General features: G+C 43.6%; 1 protein-coding gene across 1 annotated transcript in view; it reads left to right on the top strand.

The window, feature by feature from the left end:
• Positions 1-453: 453 nt before the first annotated feature.
• Positions 454-12,536, top strand: part of PRDM1 (PR/SET domain 1) — a 96,703-nt gene continuing 84,620 nt past the window's right edge. Inside the window, exons 1-3 of the mRNA XM_015858772.2 lie at positions 454-556; positions 1,049-1,143; positions 1,795-1,833. The gene's annotated coding sequence lies outside the window, so the exon portion shown is untranslated. The remainder of the gene's footprint in view (positions 557-1,048; positions 1,144-1,794; positions 1,834-12,536) is intronic.

Below are 12,536 nucleotides of genomic sequence, written 5' to 3'. Positions count from 1 at the left end.
CTATTATTAATGGTACTTTTCCCACTCAGATGGCCAGAGGCGGACTGGCAGCTCCTGAGGGAGCCCCCGCAGTAGCTCCGTACACCTCAGCCCCCCCTTCACTCTCTAAGAATCCCCTCAAGACTCTCGCCAGGAGCTGCATCCCCACGGCGGGGCTAAAGCGAAAGCGAAGCGTGGCCCGAAACCCTTCGGGGGCGGCGGCAGCCATGTGACAGCCGGGAAGCGGCCCGACCGCGCGGGCCGGCGGGGCGCCGGGGGCTGCGCACCCTGCTGCGGGCAGGGCAGGGCAGGGCCGGGCAGGGCGGGCGGCTCCCCCCCGTCCCTCCCCTCCGCTCCCCTCGTCTCCCCCAGGCCGGGCCTGGCGCCCCGCAGCGCTGCCCCCGGCGGAGGGGACCGCCTCTCGCTGCAGCTCATTGGGGTGGTCGTCTCTCGTATTGCGCGGTTCTTATTTTCATCCCCAGCCGCTCCTGTCACTGCCGTCGCCGTTCCTCCCGCTCGTCCCGGCCCCGCCGCCCATTTGTGCCCGGCGCGATGAGGCGGCAGCGGGCAGCGGCAGGTAAGCGAGGAGGGTGGCACAACTGGAGACCCTCGCGGCCCCCCGCCGCAGGGCAGCCCGCTCCCACCCCGCCTCCTTCCGCAGCCTCCGCGGCTCGCTCCCTCCTTCGTCTTACGCGGGGCTGTACGCAATAACGTGTTATCACCGCCGCCCGGAGGGACCCCCCCCAGCCCTCGGGTCCTTCCCAGGCCGCCCCTTCTCGATATTAATCCTGCCTCCCGCCGCGCACCTCCCCTCTCTCCGTGCCCCCCTTCCCCCCCCCACAACACTTTGTGCCTACTTTGATTCATCGTCCCCCCCCTTCCCCCCTCCCACACTTTGTGCCTACTTTGATTTTTCGTTACCCCCCTCTCCTCCCCCCCTTTTTGGCTTCCAAGGGACTCCTCACCAACCTGTCTGTAGGTATGTTTGTGTAACCAGACACTGAGAGTAGCTGTCTGCCGGGAGCCCCCCGAGCTTAGTTTGCATTCAATAGAGGTGTTTGTTTTGCAGGTTTAAACCTCCAGACGGGTTGAAGAACGCGCCCGAAAGGAACCACTTGGCAGATTTGATTTCCTCCCTTGAAGCCCCCACTGGACTTGGAGCAGGTGGGGGTCGCGTGGTGCCGGGCTGCGGGGCGGGCTGCGAGGTGGAGGGGCAGGGGATGGGGCAAGAGCCAGGCGCCCCGCTCCCGTTTGTTAAAAGTAAATCCGACACAAGTTGGCACAGTGCGGCGATTTAGAGAAGTGGAGTCTCTCTCCAGGATTAACGTAAAAAAAAAAAAAAAAAAAAAAAAAAAGTCGATGTTTGAAGAACTGCTGTTGCTCAACCCGTAAATAAAGAGGGGGATGTTGACAGTTTGTCCCGGCACTGGTGGTGAACGGGAACAACAACAACAAAAAAAGCAACATTTCGTTTCTTGAAGGGCATCAATAATTGGGAGGGTGGGAGGGAGAGAAAGGAGTTTAACCATTAACCTTTATCTGGGATTGTAAAGAAGTTGAAACTGGCGTTTCTGAAGCTTCTTTTATGCATTTGCTTTTCTCTTCCTCCCCTGTGCTTCCCTTCCCTGGAGATGGTGAGAGGTAAATGAGAGCGGTGGTGCTGGCGTTACAGGGCGAACAGGCGGTGCTGGGGAGAGCAGTGGGGGATGAGTGCAGTGGGAAGGTGGTCTGTGGTGCGGGGGGGTGGGGGGGACAGTAGCGGGGCCGGCTGCAGGCTGTGCGCTTACATTTGGGGTTTTGCTTTTGTGCCTCCAGATCCTTCGCTTGCAGACACCCGAGGACGGTTTGCAGAAGGTAAGAGCCTTTCCCCAACACTTACATCCTCGGGGCCACCTGAGCATTTGACTGTACTGATGAGGCCCATCGTATTACCCAGTGTCTGTCCCCGTGTCCCTGAGAAGTGGTGAGGGGCAACGTGGGGCCCTTGTGGGCACCCTGCGAGCACAGGGAGCACAGCTCTGCTAGCAAGCAGGGCAGTGCTGCTTTGCACCCAAATAGTGCTGGAGCTGAGGGATTATTCCCTTCTGAAAATGGGACACCATTCCGAGGAAAGGACACCCTTTGTTTTATGATTCGGGATGTGTAAATTTAGGAAAAGGGGAGATGAAGTATGCATTGAAAAAGTTAACGCTGAGACTGCTTGTACCATGTGAAAGTAATCTGCCTAATGTAATTGGTTGTTTCCAGCAAATCCGATAGTATTCATTTCAGTGCGAATCGGGAAGAAAAATCCCTGTGCTTTCTTAATTTTCAGCTTTCCCAAACGTGTTGTGTGCTGCTTTGCATGGTTTTCGCCTGGAATTAAAGGACTCTCACTGCTCTCTGAAAACAAACCGTGCCCAGGCAGGGAAGCTCTCGCTGCAGGCTGAGTGAAGTGAAAGCAGGAGGTGCTGGGGGGGGGGTGAAGGGGGTGGAAGGAGATACAGGATCACAACATTGGGGCAGAGCAAGTGCTAGTGGGGCTCTGTTTCTTTGTATGCACTGCAGTTATAAGCTAAACGCTCTGATGGAAAAGATGCAAAGTCAGGTACTTTCAAATGGCAATTGTAACAATTGTAAAAGGCTTTCCCATTTCTTCTTTAAGAACAGTCTTGTCATCTGTCATTATTTTGTTATTCTTTTCTTTAGCAATTGAAAATACACAGACTGAGTAATACTGCTTGTTCTCATGAGTTACGGTGCAACTCAGCAGCATGCTCAGTCCTGAGGAGTTCCTCTATCCCCCCCTTCCCCCAAACTGAATCCTTGCCAGCAACAAGTGTGCTGATACAGGGAGCTGCAGAGCTCGGGCACGATGCCAACTGAAGCAATTTAAATGACATGGTTAATAGTGCCTCCACTGTCCTTATCACACAGTAGTTGTCTTTAATAAAGTCAGTGAACTTCCAAGTGATAATCATGAATGACAAATTAACTCAAGCCCTAACCCTCCTGTTCAGATGAATTCAGTTTTGCTCTGGCTGATTTAAGTACTGATTCCAGTTGGACCACAACAGTTTGCAAAACATACGTCTCCTGTAAATACATGATTCCTTTCAGGCAAATAGGAGCCAATTCGATTGTATGGAAGTATTTCTGCTGTATTCCCATGGCTTCTTCTGGCAGTGTCACAGTCTTTAATGTTACAGTAGTAATGAGTTTACAGGGGCACTGCATCCTTCAAAAGAATATTTATCAAACACTTCAAGTGAGGAGATAATTTTACATAAAATTGGTAAGTCAGTACAATACGTCTAAGAAGTTAAAACAATCTATAATTCCTGTAAAGTATTATTTATGGAAGTGAAAATGATTGCTCCATCAATTTCGGTTTGAAATGAGTAACCTTTAAATAGCAGCTCGTATAATTTCAGAAGTATCCACACTTAGAAGCAGCACAGTGTTTCACTGTGGGAGTTTTGAAGTTTTTTCAAGTACCTCTAATGCTCATAGTGACTTTTTCCATTGTAGAATTAAAATACTGTGATGTAATGTGAAAACTACAGAGGAGGCAGAGTAGTACAATTGACAGTTTAACTGCAAATTGCCTGTATGATTACCTAGATTATGGTTTATATTTTTGGAGAGATTTGATCCTCAAAATACCTTTACAAGATCTCATCTTGGTGATTTCCAAACCTGCTAAATCTTGCCAAAAGCCACAGGAGCACTCATGTTCTCGGCAGCTGTTAAGAACTTGCTAAGGCACTTAACAGTAAATGTTTCATGTCCTGTGCCTATGATTGAAATACAGTGCTGTGTGCTTAACTGGTAAGTTTGGGAATACTGTTCCTGATGGCCAGGACTGTACTTTTGAAAATGACTGTAATGAATGCAGGTTATCTCTTGTCACAAATTTGATTTCTTGTTCCCTGTTTTTCACGAAATGAATTAATTATAAACTAGTGAAAACTAACCTGACTCCACCTATGTTTTAAAAATAGCGATAATGAAATAATAAAAATGGTCAATTATTTCCAAAAAGCCTTACACAAATGGAGCATTCAGGCAAGTTTGTGGAGTTTTTTTGTTTGGTTGGTTTTTAACTCTAAGGGTGGCCAATCATATTGTGCTGGTTCTTGTAAAAGTGAAATACCCAACTTGAGATCGTACTGGAGTAGTAGCATGAAACTGCTATGGCCCTGAGAATGGGGCAAAGAAGGAAATATGCCTCTATGTATAATTAATTGTAAATTAGGTATGTTCATTTCAGTCAGTCTCCTGCAGTATGCATCTGTTCCGTCTGTAAAAAATTAAACTTTTGTGGGTTCCAAGTAACATTTAGAAAAATACCTGCTGATAAGAATAGTTCTAAAAACAGTTACTGGGAGTTGATAGGTTACTCTTTTTTGGATGCTCTGAGACTGTGATTGTGACTTCCAATAAGCAGGATGTGAATCTAAAAGCAATCGTCATCGTTACGCTTGTAATTTATGAGCTTTCTTCCCCTCCCCCTTCTCCCCCCCCCCAGCCCTCCTCAAACCTGATAGCTCTTTCAGTTTCACAGTTGGCCTCATGTTCCACTTTTCTTTTTCCTTTGAAGGCTGGGCGGAAGGCTTGTCAGTGTGTGCAGCCGCACTGCTCAGTGCAGGGATGGGTGGCTAAGCTTGAAACCATATGGGTGTCACTATTCAACAATTGCTGTTGCTGTTCCTGATTCCTCTTTCTTATTAAAACCGATGTTTGGGATCTCTTTATTAGCGTCGTATCACATTAGAAACCACATGCTTAACATCACGTACTTGCACAATGACATTTTGAATGATAAGGCTTTTAGACTTGCTTCTTTTGGTGAAAACTGAATGCAGTTAGCCTACAGAGAAAATGCTCAGGTTCAGAAAGGTTGCCAGAAAGGGTATAGGTGCATCTTGACCAGGGCCTTTTCCCTCTAACATACATCCTTCTGTTTTATCCTCCCTTGCTTGCCATGTTCACTACTTAAGACCTGGAACTGCTAACACGAGCAGTGGGTCCAGCCTTACTACCCTGTGGAACACTACTGGAGTGTTGGAGTAGCTGGAACATTTTTCAGTAAAGAAGTGACCAGACCCTATGTTTTAAGCTCCACAGGGCATGGAACTGTCTACAGTGTATTTAAAGTGCCTGGCATGCCTGTATGTGCCAAAAGATGATAAATAATAACAAACAGTAGTTGATAATTTATGTAGGCATTTATTTTTTTATTACGGAATTTGCCTATAGGGTGCTTTCTAGCAAAAAGAAAAATGCCCGACTGGCTTCCAGCTGGGCTAAGATGTGCCCTGACGGCGGGAGCAGCTTTCAGTCGAAACAGAACACACATTTAATCAATGGTATCTTCTCTGAAGCTGTCGGTCCAAAGCATGGGCTGGCGTGAATCAATGTAACTCCACTGAGATCTGTGCAGCCACGGCTGACTTGCACCAGATGATGTGAGTGTCCTTTTTGGCTTTAGCAGTTTTCCTTTAATCTTCTTGCCACTTAAACTTTTACTATGATCTGCCCACATTCCAGAAGCATGGAATGAAGATGGGATAACGTTTCCCTTACTTTCCTCCTCCTCCTCTAAGCCTTTAGTGCGTTTCTCTTGCACAACGGCGTATGCTTTCTGAATTATATGTATTGTAATTCCATATTCGAGCCTGTGAAAGTAGCTGTCCCCCTCAAAGTCACACCTGAAAAGGAGCGTCATTATTTTCAGAAACATTCCTATCTTTCCTAGCTTGCCAGACATAGGTATATTATAAATTGTTTCCTGATTGTGCTGTTTTTATGGTTAAAGGTTCCTAAATACTGTTGTTAGGAACTCTCTCATTAGAAATCTGTGTGAAGTGAAGAAGTTCAGAAACATTGCCCCCCACATCTATTTCCCAGAATCGTTTTATTGTGTCTGCCAAGTGTCTTAATGTTTTAGTTACTGAACTGCATCATCCATATGAAGTAATTGAAAATGCTAAGTGTGTGCAACTTGTGTGGTGAGAAGACTCAAGCAATAGTTAGACAGTAAAGAAGAGAAATAAATTAGTTTCCTTTCTCCTCCAAGCCACTTATAAACATTTTTCAAAGCAGTGTTAGTAAACTTGTTCTTGTTAGACACTGGAAAACTGTCTTAGAGGAGGGAGGCACTCATTTTCTAAAGTTCAAGCTAAATCTTCTTTCCTATTGAAGTATAATGCATTTTTTAAAAGAATTTCAGCACAAATGCTTTTGACAAAACTTGCTTTCTTAAGCAATGAAGTGAAGTAACTGGCTTTGGTAGATAGTAATTTGAAAAATAGGATATTTGGGTGAGTGAGTGTGTTCAGATTTGGAAACAAATGAGAAATCATGAATCCTACCCATTCCCCCACTCCAGCAGCTCTGAGAGGAATGTGACTGTCTGCACAATCATACATTTTTGCTGAAATTTCTTCTCACCTTATGCTCATTATCTTTCTGAGGTTTATAAACTAGTAATATTTTTTTTTATTCTTCAGTGAGAAAAAAAAAAGGCAGTAAGCTGAAAATATTGTGCCCAGATGCTGCACTGAAGAGGGTTACACAGAAGTGTCTGTATAGCCTGATAGAGAGTGATTTCTTCAAGTGGAAATGAGTATACTCCACTTCCTTTGAACAGACTGGAAAGTGACTTTCCTCTTTTCAGTTTGCCAGTTCTTCCAGAGTTATAAAGGACAGTAATAAGTAAACCTTTCACCAATATTTTATTAAAGCAGGAAAGATATGTAATTACAGCATCTCAAGTGATTCAAAAGATTCTGTAGAAAACCAATATTATATGCAATTAATTTGATTCTTACATGCACTCAGATCTAGATTTCATCCATTGTTAGGAAAAGCTTTTGGTTGGAAATTGTGCTGCAAAAGGACAAGAGCTGATGCCAAAATTAATGCACCTCAGTCTTTGATTTTATTTTTTATTGGTGATGTGGTCTTTGCTGAAAGTGAAAACATGATAACTAAATTTTAAACTTGATTGTAGGGCTGCATGGCCACTTACAGAAACACATTGTCTTCAGAATACTTCTAAGCAGTGCGAGAAGCAATGTTTTCAGCCTTTTTTGTATCTACAGTTTTATTTGTCAGAAACACTTTGCATGTCTTAAATTAGTTCTGATGGCACATCACCTCCAGTTGAGTTAAGGCCATTTGTACCAGCTGAAGATCCAATACTATACTGACTGGAGAGCCCAGTCCTGCTCAGATAATATTCAACAAAGACAAATTTCATAGCATGTTATTATAAGGAAAAGTTCTAGATTTTTATCCAAGGATTTCCTAAAAATACAAGTGTATAAGATGCTTTCATAGGAAAGAAAAGTCCTGTTATATTACTGTTATAAGTGGCTTTTTTATATTTCCGTATAGTATTTACAGACTTCAGGCAGTGGGGAAGAATCGAATGCCATGGTGTTGCGCTGTAGATTTTTGTGTCAGGTGGTGTCTTGGGGCCTGCAGATGCTGACTGGAATTTAATTCATAGAGAGATACAATAAAACAATTTCTCTGTTCAGCTTTTGAAGATTTTGCCACCTGCAGAGCGAGTGATTTTGTTAAATATTTTCATTTAAAATGTTGTGAAAATGAAAAAAAATACATGTATTTCAGAAACATGCAAAACACAAGAGGTAGATGCTGGAAAGAGATTTTGGGGAACTGAAATAAGAAAATAAATTAATACATAGAGTTCAGTAAAACTAGAAATCAGAAACGATTGCTACTGTTTGTGATTGCTTTGTTCACACAGAGAAAAAAATAACTGACAGGCTTTTGATTGGTTTGGTTGGTTTTTAGTTTTGTTTTAAGTTTAATTAATGTTTCAACTGCATTTTAAAAGCAGTAAAGTAAAATATATACTGTAGATTGATTTTAGCTGTAGCTAGGATTTTGCTAGGCTGGATATCAGGATCTGAAGTTAACTGGAGAGCACTCCCTGCCAGGCAGAAAAACTACACGTTACCTACTCACGGAAGGTTTTCGTTTTGAAATCAAACTTCTTTTTCCTATATCATAAATAATACAAGTAATACATTGCGCTCGCTGCTGTCAGTAACAGAACTCCCGTCATTTTGTCAGATGGGGATTTTATCTTTCCCACCCTTGCTCTGAAGACACGCTTGCGCAAGTTCAGCGTCCAGTTCTGCGAATCTGACGGCGATGTGGGGGGAACACATGGGCTGCGCGGGCTGAAAGTTTGCGTGGGAATGCTTGCAAGATCAGAGCCTTGTACTATGTCGGCCTGTGTGATTTCAAAATGAAAGCGTATTCATCTGTAGTTTCAGAAATAGCTGCCCTGACTTCAAATGTGCATCTGCAGAATCCTGAACTCTTCTAGTTGTTTTTTTTTCTGCTGTGGCTTTGTATCCCGAGTTGCGTATTTTAGAACCTACCAATTAAATAATAATTAAAAAAGAAAAAAGAAAAAGAGAAAGAGAAAAAATATATCTGACCAAAGCAATTGTTAAAAACGACACCGTTTGATAAGATCATCTACTGAAAATAAGGGGGGAAATGAGATCTGACTGAGGTAAAACCAGGTAAATAGCTTTCAGCTCGGCTTTTGTTATTCAAGAAGAAAAAGAAACAATAGGTGCTGTTTAGAGTCAGGAGCTGCCCTTCTAACCTCTGCTGCTCTTAAAATGCCTGAAGGTTATTGCATGGTTCACGGTGGCTTTTATGCTTGCAGTTCAACTTTTAATTTTCTAACAAAAAAGGGGATGTAGCTGCAGCCTACTGATAAACACTGCGCAGAACAATCGGAGAGAAAAATGGACTGCTGGATTCTTCACGCTTTTTTCCTCCTTTCCAGTTCCAGAAGTATGCTGGCATGTTTTTAAGGGTGAAGAGCAGTGCCTCCGATGTTAAGCTGTCAAAGCTGGAGACTGCTTTTTGAAAAAAACAAGTACAAACTGTAACGTGGTGTGTTTCTGCATTAAATAGCCCCAGCCAAGTGAACAATCTCGTGGTACACTGTTGTGGAGAGGGGTCTGAACATCCATCGGGGCTGCATCTATTTCCACAAGATTTCTAAGTCTTGCTGCACTGGCAAAACTGAGTCAAACTTGCCTTAAATTCAGCCTTCCAGCATCAAAGCTCCAGCTGCCTGGCTCAGATGCGCATTGGCTCTTGCTGAGCAGGAGTAGCACCCTTTCTCTGCAAGTTGGTGCTCAGTGTAAGTAACACAGAAGAGCTTCAGCCTGCACATCATTCCCCTTCTTACATGTACTGTTTGAATTTGTAGTGCAGCCATTGCTGGTGTCCAGCATACACTGCTTGCTGGGATGCCTGTGTGATCTGAGGAGAGAAGGGGTCAGTTTCTGAAGGTATTGTTTTGCAGCACAGCTGAAGGTAGTGGAATGTAACAGTTTTAGGAATGTACACCTGTGGGTATATTATAAGAGAGCGTATCTGTTTGTGTGTTTTCACCACCGACATTCAGATCAAAGGTCTTGGAGGTGTTGTAGTAAGAAAAAGGGAAAGGGGCCGCGTGTCTCATCAACTCTGACCTGTTCTCTTGCTCGTTGTTTGCAAATTTTCACTGGATAACCAGTCTCAAGCCAGCTTAGATGAGGTGAGTTATTTTCAGGGGTTCAGTTCGTGCATGTGGTATTCAGTTCAAAAAGCAGCAGATTTGGATCTCTCAGGTGACTAAAAGAAGAAATACTGTTCACAAGCACTGTTTTTTAAGTATCGAATCTGATGCCCGATCTTGCCGTGGACAGAGCTGAAATACTGCTTGCAAGTGCCTAAAGGCTGTCCCGTAAGGTGGCAATTGTTACTTCTGGATGGCTGTTGCCAGAACGGCTGACAAGTAAGCTGAGAAACATCATCAACCTTTTACAGACACATACCGGCTTAAGCATCTTCGACACTACAAATACATGCCGGCTGAAACAAAAAGGCTGAGAAGAAGCCTGCTCTTGCCTTCCAGAGGAAATGTATCCCAAATGGAGGAAGATCACCCAGGCCCTGGAAGTTGTTTAATTAATCATCACTTTCAGCCTGCTCATTAAATAGCTTTTCTTTTCTTGCCTGGGCAAATGAGAAAGATGATTACACCTGAGAGAAATAATGACACCTGTTAAATCGTCCTATATTGTTAAGCACTTAAAAATATTTATATTTAGTTTTAGATGGGCAGAACAGTGCTTGCTTTTTATGTAGGTTATGTGGATTTGTGCTGTTACATATTTGCACTGTAATAATATGTGCTGTTACATCTGGCAGCAATTCTCATCTTCTGTAGCTGGACTTGCTTGCATCAGAAATACTAATGCTTTTATTTATTAAGGTAGAGAGAGACTTTTACAATCAAAGTTTTGCTCACTGCTGTGACATTCCTAAAATCATTTATTTCTAATGAAGACATCCCACTTTAGAGTCAAAACTGCCCTCATCAGAGTCTTGAGTAGTTTTCTGCTTCTGCTGCATTCAGATTTTGGTCGTGATGGATGTCTTGGCAGCTTATGATGTAATTTATCTTGTTGCTTCAGTGCTGGGGCCCTGTCAGCAACAGGGAATGTCAGGAAGAATTTTCCATTGGCTCAGCTATGCCAGGAGCAGCATTAGGAGGGTTTTACATGAGGATCAGAGCATGGGCATGGCTCTGGGGAAGTTACTTGTAGGTCTGTCTCTGAGGCATATTTGGTAAGAAGCAGAGAGGCAGAGGTTTGGGGGTAACTGTGGTCACATAGAGCTTAGTTTGCTGTCCATGTTTGATGTGTGGAGGACCTCTTGCAATTTTTTGCTCAGCGTGCTGTGGAAAACTCTTAGCACTTTGATAATACACATTTTTCCCTGTGGGCTCTGCAGCTCCAGTTTGTTCTAGATGAATTCCCAAGGCACATTGTTTGCTTAGTGTGTTCAGGCCTGAGAAATCAGCATCTTACCAGTGGATAGGGACTGTTGTTCAAGCAGTTTTGTTTTTTTTAAAAGTACTCTTTCAGAGATAGCGAGTCAGATAAAGTTCCAATTTTGCTTTATCCTGATTTATTCCATAGAAAATCACAAGCTGTGTATAATTTGCAAATGTTTGCTTTGGTTGCACAGTTGTCACAGCATGTTCTGCTAGTCCAAGGGCAGGGAAAATATGCAGTAAGGCCTATGACACCATTTTGCACAACCCTCGGCCACATGGTTTTGTTTTACATTTGAGTTCTGCTGGCAGGCACTAAAAGCGGTGTTAATTCGTGGCCTGCTAATTTAGCTCGGATGGTCTGTTCAGCTGTCTGCACAGAAAAGGGTTACTGGCCTCGTCCTTTGCCTGTGGCAGCCATGCTACTGCCATCACAAAGCCTATAGCCATTGGTATTTCCTTCAATCACAGTTTTCCTTGCTCTGAAAGCAGCAGAATGGTCACTTGTCAGCTGGTGGTTGTTGCCCCCTCCTCAACCACTACTCAGCCTTTTAGAGGCCCATCTAGTCCACCCTTGATAATCTGACCAAAGTGGCATTGCTGCAAGAAGTGCAGCTCCAAGATGGCTGAAGCTCTCACTTTACTTCCACTTCAGCCTTCTCCTGGCACAGCTCACACCCAGCAGAGCAGGTCACAGAAAATCAAGTAATGCAGGGTTATCTGATAGGGGATGGACTGGAGATTGGCTGTGCTCTGCTGCCAGCTGTAAAGATGGGGTGGGAGCAGAAGGCCTAGAAAAGGGGTGGTAGTGCTTCCGTAGCACCAGTGCCATTTAGATACCTTGGAAGTGTTGTAAACATGCAGCTTAACCAGTCCTAACAAGAATGCTTTCCTAGCACCACTGTCCCTACACAAATTTCTAGGAAGGAAAATCTTTTAATTGTTTTAGCACGTGTGTGCACACAAGGAAGCGAGAAAAGCAAAGGACCTTTTATACCTTTCTGTTAAAGGGTCTGAGAAAGGTCTGTGTGTGGGGAGGGAGGGGTGTTGTTTGTGTTAAATCTTACTAAAAGCCTTGTGGTCAGTGGCTAAGAGCTGCTCTGTACTGTCATATTATTTTTCTTTCTGTTTAGATATTAAATATCAGCAGAACAGTTTCTAAATGAGGGAAGTGTACTGCTTTAACTTAACGTTTAGACAACCCCGAGAAACAAGGGTCCAATCTACACATCTTCATGCCTCTGTAATTGCAGTTTCTACGAAAGACTTGGCAATACCACAGCAGGCATTTTTTGGCTGAGGCAAGGAGTCTATTTGCAGTATTTACGTAAATATTTTTTTTTCTGGAGGAAATGCCAGTCACTGTATTTCATACTTAAGGTGATCAGTCAGTGGGAGAAAATGAGTTGCTGTTTAGCTTGCTAAAATGATAAAATACTTTCTGCTTAGGTTTTTGCCTTTCAAATATCAGGATACTTTATCTTCAGGAATAACACCCAAACTTCTGTTTTGGTGTTATTTCCTCCCCTCCCTCCCCACCCCGAGAAAGGCTACAGACCTAAAGCAGGAGCTGTCTCAGTCTGAGTCTGAAAATTATAGATCTTACACTAGATTTGTTTTCTTATTTTGATCATGAGCTGAAGTTTAAAATAAAATCTTGAGAGTATAAAGTGCATAAACAAACAAA

This window comes from Coturnix japonica, chromosome 3 (genome assembly GCF_001577835.2).
Source record: "Coturnix japonica isolate 7356 chromosome 3, Coturnix japonica 2.1, whole genome shotgun sequence".
NCBI classification, from domain to species: domain Eukaryota; kingdom Metazoa; phylum Chordata; class Aves; order Galliformes; family Phasianidae; genus Coturnix; species Coturnix japonica.
Note: the sequence above shows the minus strand (reverse complement) of the source record. Positions and strands in the feature narration are given on the sequence as shown.